Source organism: Trichechus manatus, unplaced genomic scaffold (genome assembly GCF_000243295.1).
Source record: "Trichechus manatus latirostris isolate Lorelei unplaced genomic scaffold, TriManLat1.0 scaffold00290, whole genome shotgun sequence".
Taxonomy (NCBI): domain Eukaryota; kingdom Metazoa; phylum Chordata; class Mammalia; order Sirenia; family Trichechidae; genus Trichechus; species Trichechus manatus.
In genome coordinates this window covers 722,314-735,134 of record NW_004444226.1, presented here as the reverse complement: position 1 = coordinate 735,134, position 12,821 = coordinate 722,314, and the positions used below count along the sequence as shown (strand labels likewise).

At 34.9% G+C, this 12,821-nt stretch overlaps 1 pseudogene; it reads right to left on the bottom strand.

Annotated features, from left to right (window-relative positions):
- Positions 1-11,637: 11,637 nt before the first annotated feature.
- On the bottom strand, positions 11,638-12,577 carry LOC101345512 (olfactory receptor 2L3-like; annotated as a pseudogene).
- Between the last annotated feature and the right edge of the window lie 244 nt (positions 12,578-12,821).

The window sequence follows — 12,821 nt, the reverse complement described above, 5'->3', positions numbered from 1 at the left end:
CTCCTTTGCTATGAGACAAGAAAAACTGGATGGTGCCTGATCAAACTTTTTGATCAAACATTTTGTTCTATAAAAGAATAATAATCAAAAGGATAAAATGATGAGTAGAATTTCAAATTATCATGGAATCCAGATTCTAGAGCCATTGAGACTGGATGAATCCCTGAAATTATTGTCTGAGATAATCTTTAAACAAAAAATATTCCTTGAGGTTTTATTTAAACAATCAATTCTCTTATCTAGTAAAGAACGTCTGCTTTAAGCTTTATGCTCTTTTAAAGAACTATCTATGTGGGAGCAAATTGACAACAACAATTTGCAAGGAAGCTTACGGGGAGTCAGTGTACGATAATGGACGAGGAACAATTTGGAAAAAGAGGATGAGAATGGTTGCACAGCTTGAAGAATGTAATCAATGCCACTGAATTGTACATGTTGCTTTAGATCAGAATCCTGAGTACGCTGGCTAATAAAATCAAAATGTTAACCCCAGTTTAGAATGAACAGAAAATCCCGTGGAAAGTAGGTCAGTGATCATAGGAATTGAGAAGGAAAAGACATTGAAAAATGATTAGGAGAAAAAATTAAAATAAATTTATGATTGTTTGGCTTTGTGGCAATGAGATAAAAAAACTGAGGTTCAGGCCCAAATGTTAATTTGCCCCCCAGTTTATGTGAATATAATTTTTGTCTCCCCACAATGTAGTAAGTATTCAGTAAGTAATTAGTAACTGGTAAGTCTTTTGATCTGGGCAGAACTTTTTTTCCAGATTTTAAAGGCAAATAAAATGAGGAAAGGGGGATGAGTAAATCTTGCAACAGCAAGTTAATTACTACTTCATTCCACATTATCACACTATTGACCCATAGTGTCTTGTAGAAAAATGATACTCATCCTTCAAAATAGGAGGGAATGAAGAAATACTCTTTTCCCTTTCCATAAATCAATCTTTGCTCATTAATACAAGCACACATCAATAATAATAATAATAAAAATAAAACCCTCTAAATTCATTCAGCGTGCATAAAAAAATTACCCAAAATGATATCATGTGCCTTAAAATTTGCTTCTTCTTGTCTGAGCCTATGAAACAAGTGATTAAAGAATGAGTATACCAAAAATATTCAAGTTCAAAGTAATAACTACTGGTTAACAATTGGAGTCCTGGTGGTGCAGTGGTTAAGAGCTATGGCTGCTAACCCAAAGGCTGGCAGTTTGAATCCACCAGCTGCTCCCTGGAAACCCTATGGGGCAGTTCTATCCTGTCTTACAGGGTAGCTATGAGTCGGAATCTGCTCGACGCCATTGGGTTTTTTTTTTTTTTTTTTTTTTTTTTTGGTTAACGATTGAATGAGAAGTAAAATGGCTAAAAGAACACAAAATTCACAGCGAGCCAGCACCACTGTGAGGTGGAGATGACTAGTAAATCTCCACATGGGAGACATCTTTGTCCAACTTTCAAAATCATCTGGAGTAGATTTCATTATAAACAATAGTGAAAACATCAGGAAATTCGGAAAAATTTGTCTTCGTTCCACACTACTCTTTTTAAGGAGAAAGGAATGGTATGTGGGCATAGCCAAAATGCTACTAGGAAGTGTGTAATGCTTTTCAGAGTCAGAAGACTTACTGGGGTAAAGTATTTCAAGAAGATCATTTCTGATAGCCCTGGAGTGCTCAGAATTTACAGTCAATTTCCTTACCCCTGATTTCAGAGATGTTGACTTACAAGCTTGAATTATTCTTGCCTTCACAGGAATTTCCATAAGAAGGCCTACAATGATGTCATTTACTGATAATATAGGGTAAAATGCTTCCACCTTGCTGTTCAGAAAACTAAATCCCAGAAAGAAGACATGATTTTCCTAAGACCATGGAATGCCAAAACCTAAAGTACATCCAGATCTCCTCACTCCCTCCATTATTTACCACTTGTAATGGATAAGGAGTCCAGACTGAGCACCACTACTCAATTCAGTACTCTCTTGGATTCTTTCCAATTTTAACAATTGATAAAAACTAGTGATATTGTCATTCTGTTGGCATGATGTAATTCCCTTCCTAATCACTCATGCTATCCTTGTTGAGGCTAGCCTCATGGCCATGAGACTGCAGCTTCACAGGGTCCCACCCACACTCAGAAAGGTTTCTTGCTTAGTTTAATGCTCTGCTGTTACCATCTTGAAATTCTAAATGATTGTGATTCTGCCCATGCATGTGAGCAGAAGAGCTATGCTGATCTGCAGCATAGTATGCAACTGTGGTCCAGCAGCAGCACCTGCACATGTAGGCACATGGAGCATTTGTCCTGGCTCCCATGCATGCACATGCACATCTTGAGACAGTTTAGAGCACCACAAGGCTTTATGGAAGTGTGTGGAGTGGAAGCTGAGCCCAGTGATGATGATGGCAGTAGCAGCAGATGTAGTAGTGGCTGCAGAAGTGGCCATTGCCCAGGAAAAAGGAGCTCTGCCTGGGTGTAGCCATGATTTGTGTTGGGAGGCCAACTGGATCTTCTTTCTAAGCCCATCCTTGTGTTGTCTGCACAAATATAAACTATCTGTCCTGAGTGCCAGGACAGGAAATGCTAGCTAGGGTGATCAAGCAGTGAACTTTGTCAGTAAATTATAATAAATAAATATTCATGGCTATTGGAATATAGTATATTGGGTAGATATTAGAATTTATCAAAGAGATCAGAATCTCTGGTTTTAAAAACTGCTGAAACATCACAAAACAAATATCCACTGCTTAGAAATAGAAATTAATTGAAAGATTATCATATGTGATAGAAAGCAACACTCTTTTCAGATGAGGTTCCAGATAAACCAATTATTAAGGAGTAGGGGAAAGTAAACTTACCTTGTAATTGAAAATATAAAAATGAAATGAATAAACAGGCATTTGTATCATGAAGCTAGTTCTAATTTCTTATACAAGTTTCACAGAAATGTCAGCAGAATCACTGAATTGTCATTGATTAAACTTAAAAGTAAATTCAGATTATAATTTATACTTAAATTCAGATAACTGTAAAAAAGAGTCAAATCTTTTAGAAAACAATGTTCCTAGAAAATCTTCAGCCCTAGATGTACTAAAATTTATATTTCAAATGTTTTTTATCAGAAATTCATCCCAATATTTGTTTACAATACCTACAGTACTAATATATATTTTGAACATTTATAGATATTTTTATATTTTTAAACATTTTATCAGAAGTTCATCCAAATGCTGTTGCAGCCTATAAAATACTTTTTAACAATTTCAGTAATATCAGTGGAAAGATTCTTCTCAAACTTAAAAATTATCAACAATTAATTGAGACCTAGCATTTGTGAATATTGATGACTATACCACTTTCAGTTATATTGATTGAAAATTTGCTAAAAGTATGAATTTTGATGACTTAATAAATGAATTTACAGAAAAATCTCATAATCACAAATAATCCAATTAAAAAGTGGGCAAAGGATGTGAACAGATAACTTCACCAAAGAAGACATTCAGGCGGCTAACAGACACATGAGGATGTGCTCACAATCATTAGTCATTAGAGAAATGCAAATCAAAAGTACAATGAGATATCATCTCACTCTGATATTACTGGCCCTAACGAAAGAAACAGAAAATGATGAATGTTGGAGAGGTAGAGGGGATTTGGAAAGCTTTGCACTGCTGGTGGGAATATAAAATGGTACAGCCATTATGGAAAATGATATGGTGCCACCTTAAAAAGCTATAGAAATACAATAAGATCCAGAAATTCCATTCCTAGCAATATATTCTAGAGAAATAAGAGGCATGACACAAATAGACGTATGCACACCCATGTTCATTACAGCATTATTCACAATAGCAAATAGATGGAAACAAGCTAAGTGCCCATTGACAGATGAATGGATACACAAATTATGGTACATACATGCAATGGAATACCAGAAAAGGATAATAAACAATGATGAATCTGCAAAAGATCTCACAACATGGATGAATCTGGAAGGTATTATGCTGAGTGAAATAAGTCAATTACAAAAGGATAAATATCATATGAGACCACTATCATAAAAACTCAAGAAAAGGTTTATACACAGGAAAAAACAATCTTTGATGGTTAAGAGGGAGGGTAGGGTTAGTAAGGGAAAATGACTAACTAGATAGTAGACAAAAATTAACTTTGGTGAAGGGAAAGACAACACACAATATAGAAGAAGTCAGCTAAACTTGACCATGGCAAAGTCATAGAAGCTTCCTAGGCATATCCAAACATCTTGAGAGACAAAGTTACTGGGGCTGACATCTGGAGACCATGGTCTCTGGACACATGTAGGTCAATTGGCATAACATAGTTCATAAAGAAATGTTCTACATCCTAGTTTGGTGACCAGCATTTGTGGTCTTAAAAGCTTGCAAGTGGTCATCTAAGATACATCTATCAGTCTTATTACATCTGGAACAAAGAATGAAGAAAACCAAAGATACAGGAAAATATTAGTCCAAAGGATTAATGGACCACATGAACCACAGCCTCTACCAGCCCGAACCCACAAGAACTGGATGGTGCTCGGCTACCACCACGAAACACTCTGACATGGATCACAACAGAGGGTTCTGGACAGAACAGGAAAAAATGTAGAATACAATTCAAATTCACACAGAAAAGACCAGACTTACCGGTCTGACAGAGACTGGAGTCACCCCGGAGACTGTGGCCTGCAGAAACCCTGCTAACTCAGAACTGAAGCCACTCCTGAAGTCCACCTTTCAGCCAAAGATTAGATTGGCTTATAAAACAAACAATAACACACATGAGGAATGTGCTTCTTAGTTCAATCAAGTATATGAGACCAAATGGGAAACACCTGCCCAAAAGCAAAGACTAGAGGGCAGAAAGGGACAGGAAAACTGGATGAATGGACAAGGGGAACCCAGGGAAAAAAGGAGAGTGCTGACACATCGCAGGGATTGCAACCAATGTCACAAAACAATTTGTGTCTAAATTTTGGAATGAGAAATTAATTTGCACTGTAAACTTTCACCTAAAGCACAATAAAATTTATATACACATATATACAATCATATTATCAATCACAATGTCACATGAATAAATCACTATGATTTATTATATACAGAATTTTGACATGAATTTTTTTAAGTTGAAAGTTTAGGTTGTTATTCATAAATCACTATTGCCCCTATTAAATTTTTAAATTAAGATTTTTAAATAAAAATATGTATGTATTTTAGTACCTTTAATGACATTTTTTACTGTTTTTGAAAAAGAGGCCTCACATTTTCATTTTACACTGAGCTATACGAATTATAAAGCTCGTCCTCAGCCTTTTCCTCCCTGCCAGACCTCAGAAAGTAAAGAACGTTTCTGAAACTTATTACTGTTGGACAGCAATGGCACATCACATGGACAGTTCTCCTGAAATCATAGATTTTTGTTAGATATTTTGGTAGGCCCTGTTTAGGGATGTGACTGAGTCATCAACAAATAATATTTGATCAAAGAAATTGACTTTCTCAAACATGGTTCAGTAGAACTATGGGATATAGTGAATGGAGAATAAAACCTCAAACAATGGATATTATTTTATACAAAAGTACCAGTGGCTACTTAGGATGTAAAGTGAGTGTGTGTGAGGGTGGGGGTTGATTTTGATAATGGCCCTGGTATTCCTAATTCCCATTTACTAGACTAAACCTTCTACTCACACTTCATATAATGTAGCCTTACATTTTCCTTGATCTCTGTTGACATCTCCCTAGTCTTTATTTGACACTGAGATATACATGTTTTTAAATCATTTCCCTAGGATTTATTATCCTGCAAGGAGCATAAGCTTGTCATATTCAATCCAGAATGGTATAAGGACTTTAAGACCCTGATTAACTTTTTGTCCAATCCATATAATTATAAATTCCCCTAAAAACTGAAGAAAGAGTAACTGATTTAGATAAGTTAAGGGTCTACCATCAGAAAAACAAATAAAAAGTCTTCTGACTTTTTAGAACTATCCATTCAAGAAATATTTGCTTTTCTACCTTAGACAAATTGGAAAATAAATTGAAGATAGTAAAACTGTAATTTTGAATGATAACTTCAAGTTAGATAGTTCAGGTTTTCATTTCTACCTGAAAAAGAACTGGTTACATTGTAAACATATTAGCAGAAAATATGTGCATTCCATGTTGGGGGAAAAATCATCACAAAGAAAAAAAAGATTAAGAAATGGTATCATATTTTTAAATGATTTTGTCCATAAGGTTAATATTATCATAATTTAAAGAAAAGGGAAAAATAGCACATACAGATATAATGAATGACACATCAGATTGTTATTTGATGCCATGTCTTATGACTGCCAATGCAGCATATTGTTGGTTATCCATGTTTCTCTGTTTATGCGCTAATATCTTGTCCTGTGAACTCATTTCAAGGGCTGTGCATCTGAAAGGGAAGCAGCTTTCAGCATTTTTCCCAGATCTAGAGAGGATGTTGCTCTTATGTAAAAATAAATCTAAACAGGTTATTTTTGTCCCTTTTCTTTTGCTTTTATCCACCGAAATAGCAATAAGCATTTATTTATAGCCCACTTATGAAACATTTTCACCTGTCTTTATCTTTTACATTCCTTTAAAAACTGTGATTGGGCATCAGCATTTATGACATTATGCACAAAAAGAAAGAGCAGGGAGAAAAAAAAATCTGATATAGTTTCAGAGAAAAAATAATAGTCGGAGAAACAAGCCTTGAATCTGGACAATGTCCATACATGAGAGGGAAGACAGACATAAAATTTTTATTCACCACCTCTGCTGGGTGTTACGTAAAATGTTTCAGAATTTGTGTCAGGATTAAATTGTATTTAATCCTTCCCACAAGCTCTTGAAGGTTGATATCACCACTGACATTTTATAGATGATAAAACTGAGGTGAGATTTTAAGTAGTTTTCCCTAAATGCTCAGCTAAGTTTATATATATATATATACTTAAAGTATATATATATGTTTAAAAGTTATACACATATATTATCCCTCAAATATTTGGAGCTAATGAATATAAAGTAAGGATAGTTCACTTTTTAATCACCCAGAACGGAAGGAGAGAGAGAAAGGAAGGAAGGAAGTGAGGAAGGAAGGAAGAACCAAGTTATTAAAATAAAAATTCTCTGTACATGGTAGAGGATCAAAGATATATATAAAACAAATTTTTATTCCCAAATGAAATCATTCTAGTGGTTAAAATTTACACATTTTAACAAATTCTTGTGTTTCTGTTTCCTCATATATCCTGGCACTAACATATTCCCACTCAACACTGAGTTATGCTACAACAACCCAACTCTGATGAATGGTAAAAGAGGACACACACACATCATCATAGAAAAATGGTTTCCCAGAGCTTCTGAATGAACTGCAATTAATATGCTGCTCTGACTTTAAAAGTATCTGTTCTTAGGAGATTTTGCTTACAAAGAAAGACCCATATTATCTCTTTAGTAAATCAGGTTATAGAAATCATGTAAAAGAAAATCCTCCAATGACTTCCAAGTTTTAAAATAAATTATTTATCACCAAGACATGAATTGCTTTGCGAAGATGTTATTTTTTATGCTCCTATTCAGATTAAAAATAAAATCCTACTCACCAAAGTAGGATGTAGAACATTTTCTTTATGAACTATGTTATGCCAATTGACCTAGATATTCCCTGAGACTATGGTCCTCAGTCCTCAGCCTCAACTACTCAGTCCCTCAAGGTATTTGGATGAGTCTAGGAAGCTTCTATAACTTTCCCTTGTTCGAGTTTTACTGACTTTCCCTATATTGTGTGTTGTCTTTTCCTTCACCAAAGTTGACGCTTATCTACTATCTAGTTAGTGATTTTCCCTCGCTCAGAGGAACTAGATGGTGCCCAGCTACCACCACCGACTGCTCCGACAAGGATCACAATAGAGGTTCCAGGACAGAGCAGAAGAAAAATGTAGAACAAAATTCAAATTCACAAAAAAAGATCAGACATACTAGTCTGACAGAAACTGGAAGAACCCCTGAAACTATGGTCCCTGGACACCTTACTAACTCAGAACTGAAGCTCCTCCAGAAGCCTACTTTTCAGACAAAGTTAGACAGGCCTACAAAACAGACAATAATACACTTGAGGAACATCCTTCTTAGTTCAATCAAATATACAAGACAAAATGTGCAACTCCTGCCCAAAAGCAAGACTACAAGGCAGGAAGGGACTGGAAAACTGGAGGAATAGACACAGGGAACCCAGGGTACAAAGGGGGAGAGTGCTGTCACCTTGCAGGGATCGCAACCAATGTCACAAAACAATTTGTGTATAAATTTTTGAATGAGAATCTAACTTGCACTATAAACTTTCACCTAAAGCACAATAAAATTATAAAAAAAAGAAAATCCTGAAAAAATGCCTCAGTTTAGCAATTCATATATTTATAGTTTATATAGCTTTTTAAAATATGAATCTTGTTATTATAAGGATGAATAACACTGAATACCCAAGCATATGACATGCGTTATTCAAGACCATATAGTGACCTAATGAAAGAATTGGGTAATCTGAAGGGGTTTCCACTAGAGTCTAAACAATGCATTGATTTTGTGGAAGCACAAACTTCTTCTTCCCCCTGCCCATTCTGTTTTTGTTCAAAACTAATTTCAAAGAAAGATAATTCTTAATCATAAAATGTGTGGTCTCATTCAATTTGGCCTGATCACTTACACAGGTGAAGCAAGAGTGTGACTTTGCCATAATTGCCTCCTCACGTTGGCTTTGCTGGTCGTTTTATAAGGAGTCTCAACCAGATTTTTGAAAGCCTCCAAAGTCCAAGAAACATTCCAATATGTTTCACATAAATTGGATCACTCCATCTCTTACCCCTAAAATATCCTAAAGTTCTGGGCCTTCCAGTATGTGACTTTCCTTACTCAGGTGTAAGGTTGGAAACAAGTAAACCAGGTACCAGATCAATTTTTATGGAAGGGCTTTGTACACATTGGCTACATAAGTCAGCCTCAGTTTCTTAAGAGTGCTGATCAGACCTGAACCTGCATGTCTCTAGATGAGAATTATTTTGCATTACCATCAGTTACCTAGAATTCACAGTGTTTCAAAATGGCTTTCGTAGAATCAGAATAAGTGATCCAAAAGAGTGTCCTCTGGTATTAAGCCAATAGACTGTATGCTTGCATGTAATTCTGCATGAGATTACACATTGTATCAAAGTTTTCCACTACCAACACAACTAGAGAGAAAGAGTACATAATCGTTTATTTCAGTTTAATGACTTAGCAATTAGTTATCATATTTTATATTTAGACAAAGAATATTTTCAATTATTTAGAAAGTTATAGAGATTAAGAACCATAAAATTGTTAGGATTAAAGAGTATATAAATAGTATAAAGAGAATACACAATAAGTATTAGCATGTGTGTTTATAAATCAGGTACCTTCATGAAATTCTACAATGGTCAATCAGCATTAATCATAGATGAATCAAGAAGTAGGTAAATAGATATTCTGGTAAACAGAAACCGATTACTAGAGTATAGCTTTCAAAGTTTGGTTTGGAATGGGAGTGGGTTCATATAGCTTCATTGCATAATTATAGGAAGTGTGGGTCACAACTAAATCTAATACTAGCTCTGTCACTTAGTAAAAATGTAAACATAAGTTAGTGAATCTAATTCTCTGAGCCTGTATCTGCATGAACCAATCCAATCCAGTAAAATTTTCTTTGTGAGTTTTCATGGTTAATGAGATATATGACTTTTTCAGTTGCTTATTCTAATACTTTATAAATAACAGTACATAATTCTAACCAAAGTTCTTTTAATCACTTGCAGAAGACCCCTTCTATGTGATGAATATAAGTAAAATTAAAATCAGGATCATTATCTTTTTTTTTTTTTATCTTCTCGCTTTCACAAACACTTGACTTGGTCAGCTGATAGTAATCTTACAAATCATCATATGAACAAAATAATTTTTCTGAGTAAGATTCTTTGAATATATTTGAAACAAAAGTACATACTCATCTCTCATCCCTGCATTTAACATTTTAGATAACTCAGTGGAGACTCACCAAAAACCCTGATTCCAGGCCTTGCTGACCTGGTCATTGATTCTAATATTGTTTTGTTTGTATTCACTTGGGTATGTCCTGTGAGACTTGGACAATGTAGAGCAAGACACTAATGACACAGGATGGACTTAGGCAAAGGTTGAGGAAGGAGTTCTGATAATATTTCTGGATGTTTTCACAGTGTATTAAAGGTAAATATGGTGGTGAAAGATCCAGATATAGTTAGTTAGGTCTTATATTTAGTTAGGTTATGGAGTCATCTGTTTTATATATTGTTTTTCAGTAATTGCATAATAATGATGTGTCTGCATATATCAATTTGTTCACCAGTTTTGATCATGTTGGCCAGCAAATTTAATCAATTAAAATAAAATGTGATGAATTTAATAAAATACATAAGCAGAAATTCTTCAAATATCACACAATTTGCAAGTTATTTTTTATTTATTTTAGGTATTATGAATTTTCAAATTGTGTTCATTCTGTTCGAAAGGCCTATTAAATTATTAAACAATCCTTTATTATTGAAATAGGCTATGAGAAAAAGATAGTATTACTAAATTTGGGGGGATAATATTTTTAAAATATGAAATAATACAATTTTTTATTTCATATAATACCTTAAATGTCCTTAGATTAGCCATGGTCTCTAGTAACTGAATTAATAGTAGTTTTCAACTGAGGAGTAATATTGGTTCCATATAAAAGTCTTTTTTTAAATTTTAAAATGTTTTGAAAATATTTTAACTTTTTAAATTTCTGGCAAAGACAACAAGTCATTTAGCATGTACTGAGAGTTTATTGTGGGAGTGGCTCTGATAGTCTATAAACTGTATTAATCTACCTATAAAGTAGGCTCTCATTCTTCTAAAGTCCAGTTGTCAACTCCCCAGCCCTGATTACTGACCCTGAGGTAGACCTGTTAATAAATCACTTCCTTAGGATTTACCCAGATAAATCTCATTGAAGAAAAACTTGCCATCTGTCTTCCATAGTGGTGTTCTAAATATGTGCACATCTCTCTACCTATTCCCTACATCAGCCATTTCTGAATATTAGGAATATAAGAATAATTACATAGCCACTAAAAGTAAAAATTAATAGAAATAAGCCTAACATTCATTTGCTTTCAATTACATCCCTCCATTCTAAAATATTTATTGTTCTGTTGTCCTAATTTCTTCATATTGGAAAATTAATTAAATATAGTAGAACTGCATGCTGGATAGAAACTTCAAGTTAGGCAGTTTCCATTTTCATTTTCTACATTTTAATAAAATCCTACTTTTCAGAAGTTATTGGAAAATACATTTCTTTCACATTGATGGAAAAATCACCACAGAGAATGTAAAAATTGTAGCTTGGGAACCTACTTTTTTGTGTGTGTGTCAAATGTCAGTTTTTTAATTCTCTGAATTTAGTCCTTTTTTTCAGGTCTCGAATAATATTTTTATAGTGGATATGCATCACCGAGCCGATTTGCACATGTAGCTTGAGTACCGATGCAGAAATTTTTGTCTATATTTTCATAAAGAAGATTCTCTGACTAATTCTCCTCAGGGCCCCCATCATCTCCTTGTTCCTCAGGCTGTAGATAAGAGGGCTGAGTATAGGGGTGATGATGGTGTAGAAGATGGACAGAACCTTGTCTTCTGTTGAAGATCGGAATGATCTTGGGTACAGATATGTGTAAGCAAAGGGTGCATAGAAGAAAGTCACCACAGTGAGTGGGGTACTGCAGGTCGAATAGGCCTTCCTGCCTTCTGATGAGGACATGTGGTAGACAGCAAGGAGAATCCGGCCATAGGAACAGGTAATGCCAATGAAAGGAAACACAAGGAACAAGGTGGTGCTCATAAACACTGTGTGCTCATAGATCCAGGTGTCCATAAACCAGAATCAACATGGCTGGGACATCACAGAAGATATGATTGATCACCCTGGATCGGCAACGTGGGACATGACGTGCATATGCCATGTGGGCACAAAAGTCGATAGACCCCATTATCCAAGACACTATTATCATCAGCAATCACACTTTTTTGCTCATACGGATGGGATAGTGGAGAGGAAGGCAAATGGCCACATAACCATCATAAGCCATAGATGCCAAGAGAAGTGTTCCTGCACCTGCCAAAGTCAAAAAAAAGAAACTCTGGACTCCACATCCAATGAAGGAGACTGACTTTTTTCCAGACAGGAAGTTGGAAGCCATCTTGGGGACAATTGTGGAGATGTAATTCAGGTCCACTAGGAAGAGTTGATGAGGTAGGAAATACTTGGGTATGTGAAGATGGATGTCCAAGAAAATGAGGAGGGTCATGAACAGGTTCCCAATTAGAGCCATTAGGAAAATTAGAATGGTGAGAATGAAGAGGAATAGGCCAATCCTTGATGGCGGGGAACAATCCAAATAAGGTGAAATCAGTTGATATATGGTTATAATTTTCCATCAGGCATTCACGTTTTTGCTAAAAACAGAGGAGTAAATAAATTAGGTAAGTGAAGCTTTTTTTTTTTTTTTTAATTTTGTAGTTTACTCAGACTGTGAATTATTCATGAAATTTACTTCTCTTAAATAAAGGACTAAGCTACTTTGAAAAAGAAACCTCATTTTCTGACCTCTGGATCAAATTTGAGGAGGCATACATTTATAACCAAAATAAGTCATAAGAAATCTATGAAGTCATAGAAGAA